This window comes from Penaeus japonicus, unplaced genomic scaffold, assembly GCF_977035675.1.
Source record: "Penaeus japonicus unplaced genomic scaffold, GWHDUDI00000001_assembly GWHDUDI00000025, whole genome shotgun sequence".
Taxonomy (NCBI): domain Eukaryota; kingdom Metazoa; phylum Arthropoda; class Malacostraca; order Decapoda; family Penaeidae; genus Penaeus; species Penaeus japonicus.
The window spans coordinates 19,474,457-19,486,956 of NW_028234427.1; the positions used below are offsets into that span (position 1 = coordinate 19,474,457).

The 12,500-nt window shown below is 47.6% G+C and overlaps 1 protein-coding gene across 10 annotated transcripts in view; it reads left to right on the forward strand.

The window, feature by feature from the left end:
* Positions 1-4,189: 4,189 nt before the first annotated feature.
* Positions 4,190-12,500, forward strand: part of LOC122258385 (par-3 family cell polarity regulator) — a 66,174-nt gene continuing 57,863 nt past the window's right edge. For 9 of the 10 annotated variants that reach the window (XM_043024274.2, XM_086551433.1, XM_043024278.2 and 6 more), the window contains exon 1: positions 4,190-4,335. The gene's annotated coding sequence lies outside the window, so the exon portion shown is untranslated. The other variant, XM_086551431.1, reaches the window with a different exon arrangement.

A 12,500-nucleotide genomic window follows, 5' to 3' on the forward strand; every position in this document is an offset into this window, starting at 1 on the left:
TTCGTCTGCTCTTCCTCTTCCATCTTTATATTCCCTGACCCCCCCCCCCCTGACCCCCACACAACATACCACGCCACACCATCAACAAAAACAAACATCACACGGCGTCTGGGCAATTGGACTGGATTGTGGGGGCAAGGGATTCGGGGGGGGGAGGGGAGGTACTGGGAAGGGAGGCGGGACTAGGGGGAGGTAAAGAGAGGAGGAGGGGTGGGGAATGGTCGGAGGGAAGGGGAGGGGCGGCTGCATGTGGTGTACTTTTTGCTTCCGACAATGAAAGTGAATGGAGGGGCGGCAATTATCTCCTCGTCGCAGTGCATACGTGCGTTGTCTGTCCGGCAGTGCGTGCAGGTCTTGGTTGGACTGGGTTTTGTACGGCGATTATTATTAAATGTTTTTTCTTTTCATCTTTTTTCTTCTTCTTCTCCACCTCCTGTATGGTTAATTTCCTTGCGCAAAACGCGTTGTCGTTGCTTTTAGAACACTTAATTGCATGTACTTAGTCCGGTCTGTTTTTTTCCTTGGTGTTTTTTTTTCTTCTTGATGGCCCCCCTATCTTTTACCTATTCTTTTAACCTTCTCATTTCCTCATTCTTTACATGAGGAGGTTGGTGCCAATGACTTCCACTGTCTTTTCTTACCGTGTACACCTCCAGCCCCGCCTTCTCCCCCTCCTCCCCCTCCTCCCTTTCCCGTCGCATTATTCCTCGTCCACAATGGCAACTGCTAGAGAGAGAGAGAGAGAGAGAGAGAGAGAGAGAGAGAGAGAGAGAGAGAGAGAGAGAGAGAGAGAGAGAGAGAGAGAGAGAGAGAGAGGGGTGAAGGTATAGGAGAGAAACAGACACAGAAAAAGGGAATATGAAAGTTTGACTTTGAAGGATACGCACAGACATTTTTGCCGTTTCTGTCCTTTTTGCGGCGTCGGGAAAGACGTGATTGATCCTTCCATTATGAGGCGTTTTTCCCGGAGACTTCTAATGACTGACTCGCTTTCGAAGGTCATGCAAATCAGCTGGCTCACAGATGGCTGCGGCGCCCCTTGAAGTGGTCCAGCTGGGATATTCGGTCTTTGTTGGCAGAGGTATTTTGTGGAAATATATGTCTATTTATGTGTGTGTGTGTGTGTGTGCGTGTGTGTGTGTGTGTGTGTGTGTGTGTGTGTGTGTGTGTGTGTGTGTGTGTGTGTGTGTGTAGTACGTGGATTACTTATTATGAAGTCTGCTCTCAATTAAATCTTATTATCTTTCACTGTTTTTTCTATCATTTTTTTCTATTTTCCCTTTCTACTTCACCTTTCTAAAACGTGCTCATGTTCCGAAAATTCGCCGGGTCAGAATTCTTGTTCTCTTGAAATATATAAACGCTGGCAGTTAGAGAAACAGTATTTTATATGAGCGTGTTCGCGTTATAGCACTCACATGTAGCAAGATTGTTCGTGCGGAAGTAATATGACTGGTACTGATTAGATTCTAGGTCTCCGATTAAGTCTATTTCGGTGTCTGCCTGTCTATCTGTCAGTCGCTTTTACCTGTCTGTCTAGTTCCTCTCTGACTCCAGCTCTCTCCCTCCATCACTCGGTCTGTATTTTTTCATTCCTTATTGAAAACCTAATTCGTTTGGTCTACATCCTTGACACACATTCGTCCATGTCACTCGTTCAGCCAGCGGAATGCGCGCCGGTGTTCCTAATTCAACGAGTGTGTTTGTTTTGCCACACATATGGCAGGAGGGCATCAGGCATTGGACGCGATTGAGTCCCCGGTTATGACGTCTATGAGGTTTTACGAGCAGTTCGTTAAATATTTCGTTGACTTGCGAATTCCACTTATGAGGGAGGGATACGCGCTGGGCCTGACCTCACTCACTCGGCGTCTCTTTGGCTGTGGATGTATGCATGCGGTTGCGTTTGTCTGTCTGTATGTGTATCTGTCGTCCCTGTCTTCGCTACCTTATGTGAGGTTGTATAAAAGAATAACTTTCTTCATCTGTGAATAAATGGGTGTGTATAAGTTGGAACTTCATCCTTCGGTTACGGGCGTGCACAAGAAAACTGAATTATTCATTTTAGCGAGTGGAATTATATTCACAAGTGACGCGGCATTATCCGCGATTTAATGAAACTCATAAGCCAAGAGTAGATTGCACTTTGGAAAGGGAGAGCGCCATTTGTTTTATTGTTTTAGTTATTGGCATTGCGAAATTTGGTTTATGACAGCGGTGATTGCAATGCAGATGTCACGCATGTGGCAAGGCGTTTCATCAGCGAAAGGCTGTGCTTGCGCGATCATTGACGAAAGCAATATTGAAACAGCGTGTAATTGAAATAATTGCGCACACAACGGCGAATCAGTGTTGTGTATTAAATGTATAAATATATTTGTATTCTAACGGGAGATAGCTACGGTTTTATTAGGATTGCGGTTGTGTAAAGGGTCCTGGGAGTGGGGGAATAGGGGGAGGGGGACCACAGTCGCACTTGGGGGAGAAGACGAATATTGGACGAGAGGGGGGGGGGGAGTCACACTTGGATGTTGGTTCGGGCGGTTTCATGAGGAACGGATATTAGCACGGGCTTTCAGGAGGCTCCGAAGGGGCTACGGAGGCGCCATCGTCACGTCGCGTAGAGGTCAAAGGTCACGACGGTACTGATGAATGCGCTATTCATTGAAAGATTTTTCTTGAAGGCTGAGCGTGTATAATATGCTTTTCCCTATACTATACTATTATCATTATTTTGGTTCGGATCATTACTATCATAAGAGCGTGTGCATATAAAGTTTTGGTTGATGTATTATATATCGCACTAAACCTTCGTATCAGTATGTAAGCGTTTGTTTTCGCGGGTGTAATTATGGTGGGCGGCGTGGTGCAGAAGTCGGCATCTAAAACCCGTAGAGTTAAATCGAGGTGAGGCGCGATTCCACTCCACATTATATCAACGACATTGATGCAACGTTTTGCGTCATTGCGTGTTCTCTAATTGAATAAATACCGATACTTTCGTTATCGGTGACGAATGGCAATGCGCGTTGCAGAGATAGTTGATGAGAAGAGCCGAGTTAGCGACGGGAGAGACGGCTAGATTCGGTTGACCGGCGGGTGAAAACTCTCGCTCGCTCTTGGATTCGCCTCAGTGGAAGAGACTGAAACGATAATGAATGGAAAGCCTTTTAGCGGTGAATGAAAAGCTGCACGCTTTCGGGATCAGAAAGTAAGAGACTAGGAATTTTTCGGATACAGGTGAAATATAAAGAAAGAGAGACAGCGATACTCGAGAATTCCATGACGAGGAAACGACTCTGCATTTTTTTAGAAACAAAAATGTTCGAGAAAGAAACTAATGGGGCCAAAACCAAGCGAAAAATACATCCAGCCGAACGACCTTCGCAATCCTCAAGCGCGGAAAGCCATGTCGACGCTGATGGAAAAGCACGACAACAATTTGTTAAAGCAATCTCATTTTCGTCAAGATCCAGACCGCGGGTGTATTCCGACTGACGCGCGCTCGGATACGAAGTGGAATTTCGTAAGGAAACTCTATGTATTGGCAGATTTTGAGTTGGTGTTCGCCGCTGCCGGAACAGCAAAAGCAACAGCAAGAGAGATTCATCGGAATGCCGTGGTTTTTTTTTTACATGTCGGAAGCGGGGAATTATTATCAGCATTGTTCGATAGTTCGTTCATTCCGGCTTTTCTTTTTTTTGAGGGGGGGGATACTGAATTAGATAGAATATCGTTGTTGGTGATTCGGAGACCGGAGACCGAAGGCTGTTTGCTTGTTGTAGAAATTCTGGCGACTTTCTGATGAGTAATTTTCAATAGTCGATCATTCTAATTCTATCTTTAATGAGTTGCTTTTTATGTTTATCCCGGGGTGTTGGCTATTTATATATTCGTCCAATTTGATCGAAATGTCATGGCTGGCCCCACGGTCGCGCTGGAGGCTGGGTAGGTATGTGTGCTTGGCAGAGGGCGACAGAGGGGAGGGGAGGAGAGGGGAGGGGACCCAAATGAGTAGCTCAGTAGCCACTATTGAGGGGGAAAGGGAGGGGGAGAGAGAGAGAGAGAAATGGGGGGGAGATGGGAATGAGGGATGAATGTATGTGAGTAGGGACGAGGGGGGGGGTCAAGAGGGAGGGAGGGAATGGGGGGAGAGAGGGGAGGAGCGGCAGCGGGGCGGGTGTTGGTGAAGGGAGGGAAGGAGAGGGGTGTCAGTGGTCGTTGTGACGCGGTCGGGCGAGGAAGCGAACTGCGTGTCTCTCTCGCTCCGTCCCCATCCGCTCGCGAGAGAGTTTGCGATTCGCGCGGGACATTCTTTCTCGAGCGCCGTGCCGTGTAAGCCTTTTGATGTTGAAATTCTATTAATGGCGGCTATTTGTATCCGAACTGCGCGTCTATTGTGGTTCGAATAGCTTGGGAACAACGATAGATTTGCAAGTATAGTTTTGCTGTGTGAGATCCCAGGTGTGTGGACTCTGTGCGGCGGATTAGCCAATGTGTGTTCCAGCCCATGACGCTCTGAGTTGACACCGAGTGATGTGTGACTACATGCGTGTGTGCACATCCTAGTGAACGAGTGAAGTTAACACACATAAGATCCATATACATTTAGTGGGAGGCTCTGAAGCGGCCTATTTCAACTCCTGAAAAAGTGATTGAGTCAGAAAATATTCACAAGTGACTGACTGGACGGGAGGAACGAATGAACATCGGCGAGTCATCATCACGCTTTTGAACGCTGAAGTTGTGCTGAAAAGTGGCAGAAACAGAAGAAAAAATCGAAAGATATAAGCGTGTCACCTGGACTCTGCGTCATCATGGTAATGTTGATAACTTTTAGGTGACGCTGCGGCTTGTGACACCGACCTTGTGTCACCGCCGTGTCGTGTGAAGTAAAGGGTAGAACTCGTTTGCTTTAGAATAGGCTGTTTCGGAAAAGAACGGGGCGGAAGTGGCATTTAAAAAAATGTTTGAATGATTAGTCTTTTCCAATTATTTTGGGGATATTTTTTTAAAGATCAGTTTATATATAAGTTCCTAAGGTTTGAATATAAACATATAGCAAGGATAGACGCCAACAGTGGAGAGGCAAGTGTGTGACCTTTGCCAAAATGACAGGCACGCGAGGCCATGCACCGAAGCAGCCTCCGGTCCATATGTTTAGAGAAGTAACCTCGCCGTGTATTGTGAACGAGCAGGGGGGGAGGGGGGAAGGGGATGTGTTATAAGCTTTGTGATTGCCATAAGCCTATCGTGGCTGTGTGTTTGTTAAAATTGGATGACGTCACTTTTATTACTTTCTACTTTTTATTTAACTTTAATGTAGTTTACTTAGTCGATGGTTGAATACTAACACTTACAATCACTGCAGTGTGCGGACGTAAATGAAATAACATTTTATTACATTGCAAGCGCGTTAGCATGCAACGTTGCAAAATTTTGTGCCGGATTTCTCCTTGGTGTATAAAGTAAGAATCATTATATATATATATATATATATATATATATATATATATATATATATATATATATATATAAAGAGAGAGAGAGAGAGAGAGAGAGAGAGAGAGAGAGAGAGAGAGAGAGAGAGAGAGAGAGAGATAATAGTCAGAATAGAGATGCTGTGCGATGCAGTTATCTAGAACATCTTGAAAGCTTATCATACTTATGTAATGAACCTATATTGTGTCGTAAAGATAATAATTGTCAGAGCACTTCGATAAGCACTGAACTGATTTCATATTGGGCGCAGAAAATTGCTATGAAAATTGTGTTGACTTCGCCTTAGCTTCAAGCTTAACTTCCGGTTGGAACATGTAATTGCATTTGAGAGAGAGAGAGAGAGAGAGAGAATATGGACAGCCAGACCGACGTATCGATTTTGCAATGAAAATTTTATCGTCGTTTTAAAGGTTAGCGCGATTGACAGACACACTTATCCTACCCCCATCCCCCACTTCACTCCCCTTCCCACTCACTCCCTTCTCCCTGTTCTCCATCATTTTCCTCTTCCCCCTCCTCTCTCTCCCTCCCCCTCTGCTATCATGGGGGAGGGGAAGCTTAGTTCTTGAAAGGGCGAACACTGAGCTATACTACGGGGAAACCCTACTGACTAATCCCAACTGCTGGTTTATGGTTCGATGTAGGCTTACATTAGAATGCAAAGATAACGTGTCCGGCATGAGAAAGTTTAAGTGATGGAGAGAGAGAGAGAGAGAGAGAGAGAGAGAGAGAGAGAGAGAGAGAGAGAGAGAGAGAGAGAGAGAGAGAGAGAGAGAGAGGGAGGGAGAGGGAGAGAATGTAAAAGTAGATTATTTTTATTCACTAGTCAGTTTTCAACACATCCATGCGTGGAAATTATTTCTCTTCCATGTTTCCTCCTTCGATATGCGTTTTATGTGACTGACTTCTCATATCAGATTTTATTTTTTAATCGAGTCTGCGTCATCGGCTCCGGGATTACCCTTGGAATGCGATTGATAGCGTCTTCTCAGGATTCTGGTTGATAAGGAAGTCGGGGATTAGAACGCTGATCACGGTATACATTGACGGCTGTTTTATAAGACACTCGAGGTATAGGTTTGGCTTGTTTGGCGCCTTGTGTTTTTGCTTGCTTGATTGTTCTACTACTGGACGTGCGTCTCATTCTTATCCTCTTTTCTTTATTATCATCATCCTCAGCTTTCTCTCCTCTTTCACCAGCCTCTTCTTCATCCTCATTTCTATTCTCAGATCTTCCTCTGCCTCTTCCTCTTCTCCTCTTCTCTTTCCCCCTCCCTCCCCTTCTCATCCCATCCTCTCCCCTTCTTTTTTTCCGTCGCCCTCTTTCTCCTTCCAGCCTCCTTTTTTCCCTTCTACCCCCTTCCTCTTTCCTCCCCTTTCTTCCTCCTTCCTGCTCCTTTCCCCTCCTCCCTGCTCCTCCCCCTCCTCCCTGCTCCTCCCCCTCCTTCCTGCTCCTCCCCCTCCTTCCTGCTCCTGCTCCTTTTTCCTCAATCCCGCTCCTTCCATCAGCACTTCCAGTTCCCGTGCCACCTACAGCACCGCCTCCTCGCAGGACTCAGCTCGCCGTGGAGAACCCGATACGTCGGTGGTCTTGCCGGGTTTGGGAGTCGGACCTGCCCCTTTCCCCTCCTCACGCTACCCTTTTCCTCTTCTTCCCCTTCCTCGCCCGCTACCATCGCTCTCTTCCTCCTTGTCGCCATCCTCCATTCCTCCTCCTTTTGCTCCTCCTCCTCCTCTTCCTCCTCCCCCTCCTCTATTCCTCCTCCTCCTCCTCCTCCTCCCTCCTCCTCTATTCCCCCTCCTCCCCCTCCTCCTCCTCCTTCTTCTCCTCCTCCTCCTCCTCCTCCTCCTCCTCCTCCTCCTCCTCCTCCTCCTCCTCCTCCTCCTCCTCCTCTTCGTAGAACACAATACTTCCTCTCTTTATGCCGGCTGATGGTGGGCCCTCGAAGGACCTGCCCCGTCTCCTTATGCACCATTAAGGCAATCGAGAGAAAGAGAAAGGACACAGCAATTATGAGGGGAGTAATTTGATATCTATTCTCTCTTCTCTTCTCTTCTCTTCTCTTCTCTTCTCTCTTTTCTCTCTCATCTGTTCTCCTCTCTTCTCTTTTCCATTCCTTTCTCCGCTTTCCTCCCCTTCCCTCCCCTTTCTCCCTCCATGTGTCTCTCCGTCCCTTCCTCAGTCCCCGTTATCCGGGTTGCCTGCGTCTCTTGTTTCTGAAGGGCCGATTGAGTACTTTTTGCTTTCTGTTTGTTCTGCCTCGACGTTCTCTTAATGTTCATTGAAGGATTTAGTTGTTGTGGGTCCGGTGTTTAAGATGTTTGGACGAGGGGAAGCCTACCTGCTTGCCCTGTGTAGCATCACGTTTCTTTGATTGTTTTGCTGTTTGAATTGGGCCTCAGTCTCCTTTCCCCCCTCTCCCTCCTCTCCCACTCCCTCCCCCTCCCCCTCCCCCTCCCACTCCCACTCCCCACCCACGTCAATAAGGACCACCCTTTTCCCACCCGATAAGCTACACATATAACCCTCATTCTTTTTTTCCGCCTACCTCATGAGAACGTGTGTGGTGGTTGTTTGTCTGACTGTGTGATATCAGGCCATTGGATTGTGTTATCGAAGTGGTACACTGTTTGTCGATTGAGGCGGGAATGATGTAGGTATTGGGGACAGGAGGGGGTTAGGAAGTGGGGGAGTGTAGGTATGAAGGTAAAACTGGGTTGTAGGAAGTGGGTAGGGGGTAGGGGGGAAGGAGGGGTCATATCGTGATCCTGTGCTGATTTGCCCATGTAGGTATGTGGTGAGTAATGATTGCTTGGGTAGGCAGGACTGTTTGGCTTGCTGTGTTTTGGATTTGTGTTTGTCTCACTCACTCTCTTGTCCTCCTTGTAGTTTCTCTCCTTTGTAGTTTTATTTATCATTTCCATCGTTTGGTTTTCCATCGTTTGGGGATCTTAATCACGCAAAGGGGTGAAATGTTTAAGGCTCTAGGTAAGTGTTATGGCCTCGCTTATATCACATGAACGCGAATTTCTTATCATTCACTGGCGAAGGCGATTAGATAACCTGTTGCGGGCGGTGTCTGTGGATTCCCGAGGCCGAGGGTGTTGAGGTGGCGGCTCAAGTTGCAGCGAAGTACGGTGCTTGATCAACTTGTCCTTGTTCCTTCTCCCTCTGCTTTTGTCCTTCGCTCCTGGGTTTGTGTGCCTTCGTGGGATTCATTGTTTTGCTTGGTTGAGTTAATCTCTTCACATGTTTTCTTTTCAATTTGCTATTTTCAGTTTTGTTTTTTATTTTATTTTAGGGTATCTCGCCGTACATTCCTACTTCATCGAACAGTCACCCTATCAATACCCGGGGAATGCAAATAGACATGCAATGTCTCTCGGTCTCCCTCCCTCCCTCCCATTTCTCTCTCTCTCTCTCTCTCTCTTTCTCTTTCTTTCTCTTCCTCTCTTTCTCTCTCTCTCTCACGGGAATGCGACTCGTGGCGTCAATGTTGTATCCTTGTTTACACTCCGCAGGGCATCCCCGATGGCGCTGGGCCGCTTGGCCTTGTCGGTACTCAAGAGGCGATAGCGGAGGTCTTCATCCTGGCCCATCGCCGATGACCTTAAAAGGTGTCACGGCTGATTAGCTGTACAAGGTCTCGGCGGGGATGTGTACGCTCGGGCATAGTGTACGATTGTACTTCGTTCGGCTACGGTGTCCCGGTGCGATGACAGATGTGTGGACTGGGGTGCCATGGGGAGGGCCGTGTCATTCGTGGGTTGGACTCGGGGTTTCCAGCCTCTAGAACGGGAGGGCTTGGCCTTATTTGGGTGGGGCTCAGCCTCGGAGCGGCCGTGTTAAACTGATAGCCTGTGCGGGTGGTCGCTCTTTTGTGTGTGTGTGTGTGAGAGAGAGAGAGAGAGAGAGAGAGAGAGAGAGAGAGAGAGAGAGAGAGAGAGAGAGAGAGAGAGAGAGAGAGAGAGAAAGATAGAGGTGGGGGCGGGAAAGAAAGAGAGAGATTTACGTGAAGGAAATATGCTAGGCAAAACCACCTGCATCAGCCACAAAGGGCCAGGTTAATGGCACTTTCCCGCAGCGGCACCGCGAAGGCCAACGTAGCATTTCTACTATGAAGAGAGTACATGAGCAAGAGCACACACACATAAACATACTCATGCCTTAAATAAACAGATGAGTAGATAAATGATAGATAAATGAATTTATACATAATAAGAGAACGCGAGGCCGACATCACGTCGTGGAATGGTTTCCGAAGAAGATAGGAAACCCACAGACCCTGTTGTTCTACTCGTTGTAGGCGACGGAGGGGGAGTGGCATGTGTTTTGGCTAGACACACAATTGCCCCCCTCGCCCCTCCTCTACCTCACCACCTCTGCCTCCTCCTCCTTCACCCCTCCCCCTACATTCTCCACCACACCTCTCCCCACTCCCCCTCACGTCACAGTCATTGTATCATCTTCCCGACGGAGTGAAGTGAGTGATGTGACGCGACATGACTGTTACCTCACACTCGGCCTGCTGTTTTCTTGCTTTTGTCTCCCTTCGCGACACCTGGTGCTGATGGATGAGGTAGGCCTATCACGCACCGGGAAGGGCAGTGTGTGTGTGGGGGGGGGGGTGAAGAGTTGGTGTGGGAGGGGCAAGGAGAGGAGGAGGAAAGAGGGAATGAGGGAAGGTTGGAGATCTTGGCGTGGAAGGAGAAAGGGGAGAGGGAGGAGGAAAGAAAGAGGGGTGTTAGTAGGCCTACGATGCTGCAGGAAAGGGGTATAGGGTATGAATGGGTGTGGTTGTGGGGGGCGCGTGTGGGTAGTTCATAATGGGGCATTAAGATTGGGTAGATGAGGTTTAATGATAGGCCTTCGCAAACCGAGGCATCGTTTTATCGAATTTTATTGGCATCTTTGGTAATTATATATTTCGAAGAGATATATGAAGCTGATGACCTTCTCATAATGAAAAACACCTCTCGCCAGAGCACTGAAATGGCAATGTTTATCTAGCTTGAATTCTAGTTATCTTGAATCAAGAAATACTGTAATGAGTGATGTCTCTACGTTGCCAGCAGCCTCTCCATGGATACCCCTCCCCCTCCCCCTCCCCATAGACAAATACCCATGCCCATATACACACGCTTGTACACGCGTGCGCACCCGTCCCCATTGGCGCCATCGGGTGGCAAAATTCAGCTTTTACGACAGAGACAATACCTTGGACGCGAATGATGCCCGCTCGAAGGGAGAGTGTTTATCTTGGAGGTCCGTGCCTGCCCGCTGCCATCACATAAACAACGCGCGGCGATTGTGTCTTCCCCATCTTCTGATTGTTGGAGGAGTCGCCACCACAGCTGCTGTGTCAAGGCATCATATTTATGGCATTCGGACACACGTTACTGTACACTCCCACATTTATTCTTTTCTTGCTGCTGTTTAAGTTGTCGTAACTGGTTTCTTGTTCTCTTCCTCCGCCTTCCTCCGTCTTATTTTTATCCTTTTTCTCATCTGTCATCTCCTCCTCTGCTTCTTTCTCCTCCCATCTCTTCCTCCTCCTTGTTCTTGTTCTTCTTCTACTCCTCCTGTTCTTCCTCCTCCTCCTCCATTACCCATTATTCAGCTTGGCCAACACGATCTTTTTGTTTGTCCGAGTGACTGGTCCATCGCATCTCCTATTTGTCTTCGCAACTCGGCCGCAGCGCATTGTCTCTCGCAGCCAAAGGGTTAACGGAAAACCTCTGACACGGCATTTTTTTCCATTCTGAAGGCGTTGGGTTTTGTTTTTGTTTTTCTTACCCTGTCTTGAATAGGGGTACACTGTGGTTGAGAGAGAGAGAGAGAGAGAGAGAGAGAGAGAGAGAGAGAGAGAGGGGGGGGGGGAGGCCGGGTGTATATTGAGTTAGCTTGTGATTAGCCCTTTCGATTAAATGCGAGACACGCCAGCTGATAAAAGTCAAGGTCGATCTCATGCATTAACAGATAAACAATCAGTGGTTAGGGAGAGAAGATAGGGAACTTTCATTTAACATTTCATTTAATATCTCTCTCCAACTCTCTCTCTATCTTTTTCTCTATATCTCAGTCTATCTCTATCTTTACTTGTCCATCCCTATCGCTGTCTATCTATCTATCAATGTACATATGTATGTGCACATGGCTTCCCATATTCTTGGCAACAGCCTGTATATTGGTAGATGGCCTGGTAGTTTGATTAATATGGTTGACATCTCAGTGTGCGGTTTATGGACGTGGCGCGTGGGTCCGATGTCAAAGATTAGGTTATGTTAGTCCCCTGAGTGGGCCTATTTATTACTCTCTTGAAGATCACGATTGCCGTGGAAGCGCTATTCCGGGGCTACCAAAAGAGGGAGAACAACTGCGTTTTCATTTTGTAAATTGGTCAGATTCTTTTTGTAGTCGAAAGCCTTGTGGGAGGTCCCGCTTCACTCGGTTCTTTTTTTACTATTGATTTTTTATGTGAGTTTGATAGATGGGAGGTTGGTATAAACGTTTTCTTATAACGAAATATCTGAAGGGGTAAAAGAATCGAGTTTTCATTCTCGTGAATTATCATATAGATTGATAAATATCCAAGAATGGAACTGAAAAAATCAAATATGCGGGAGAAAATACGAACGATTTCTTTCACGAAATTTCGGATTGGAGGGAGAGCGTTAATAGCATCCGGATGGCGGTAATTGTTGGTATTTATTTTTTTGGTGTCGGTTAAGCGGCCGGCGGTCGTGTCCGGCGGCAGGTCGTTCCGGCGGATGAGGTGTGTGCCTGGAGCTCGCAGGAGGGGCAGGGGGAGGGGGAGGGAAGGACCGGCCGACCGACAGAGGAGCGTCCAGCCGCCCCTTCTTTGGCGCCGTCGCCGGTAACACCCCAGCGAGGTGTGCGGTTGACCAAGCTCGGGTGTCTCGAGATGTGGGTGTCACCTTCAGCACTCTCCCACATATACTCGCACACACGGCTTCTGGGGTTAGAGGCAGGGCGG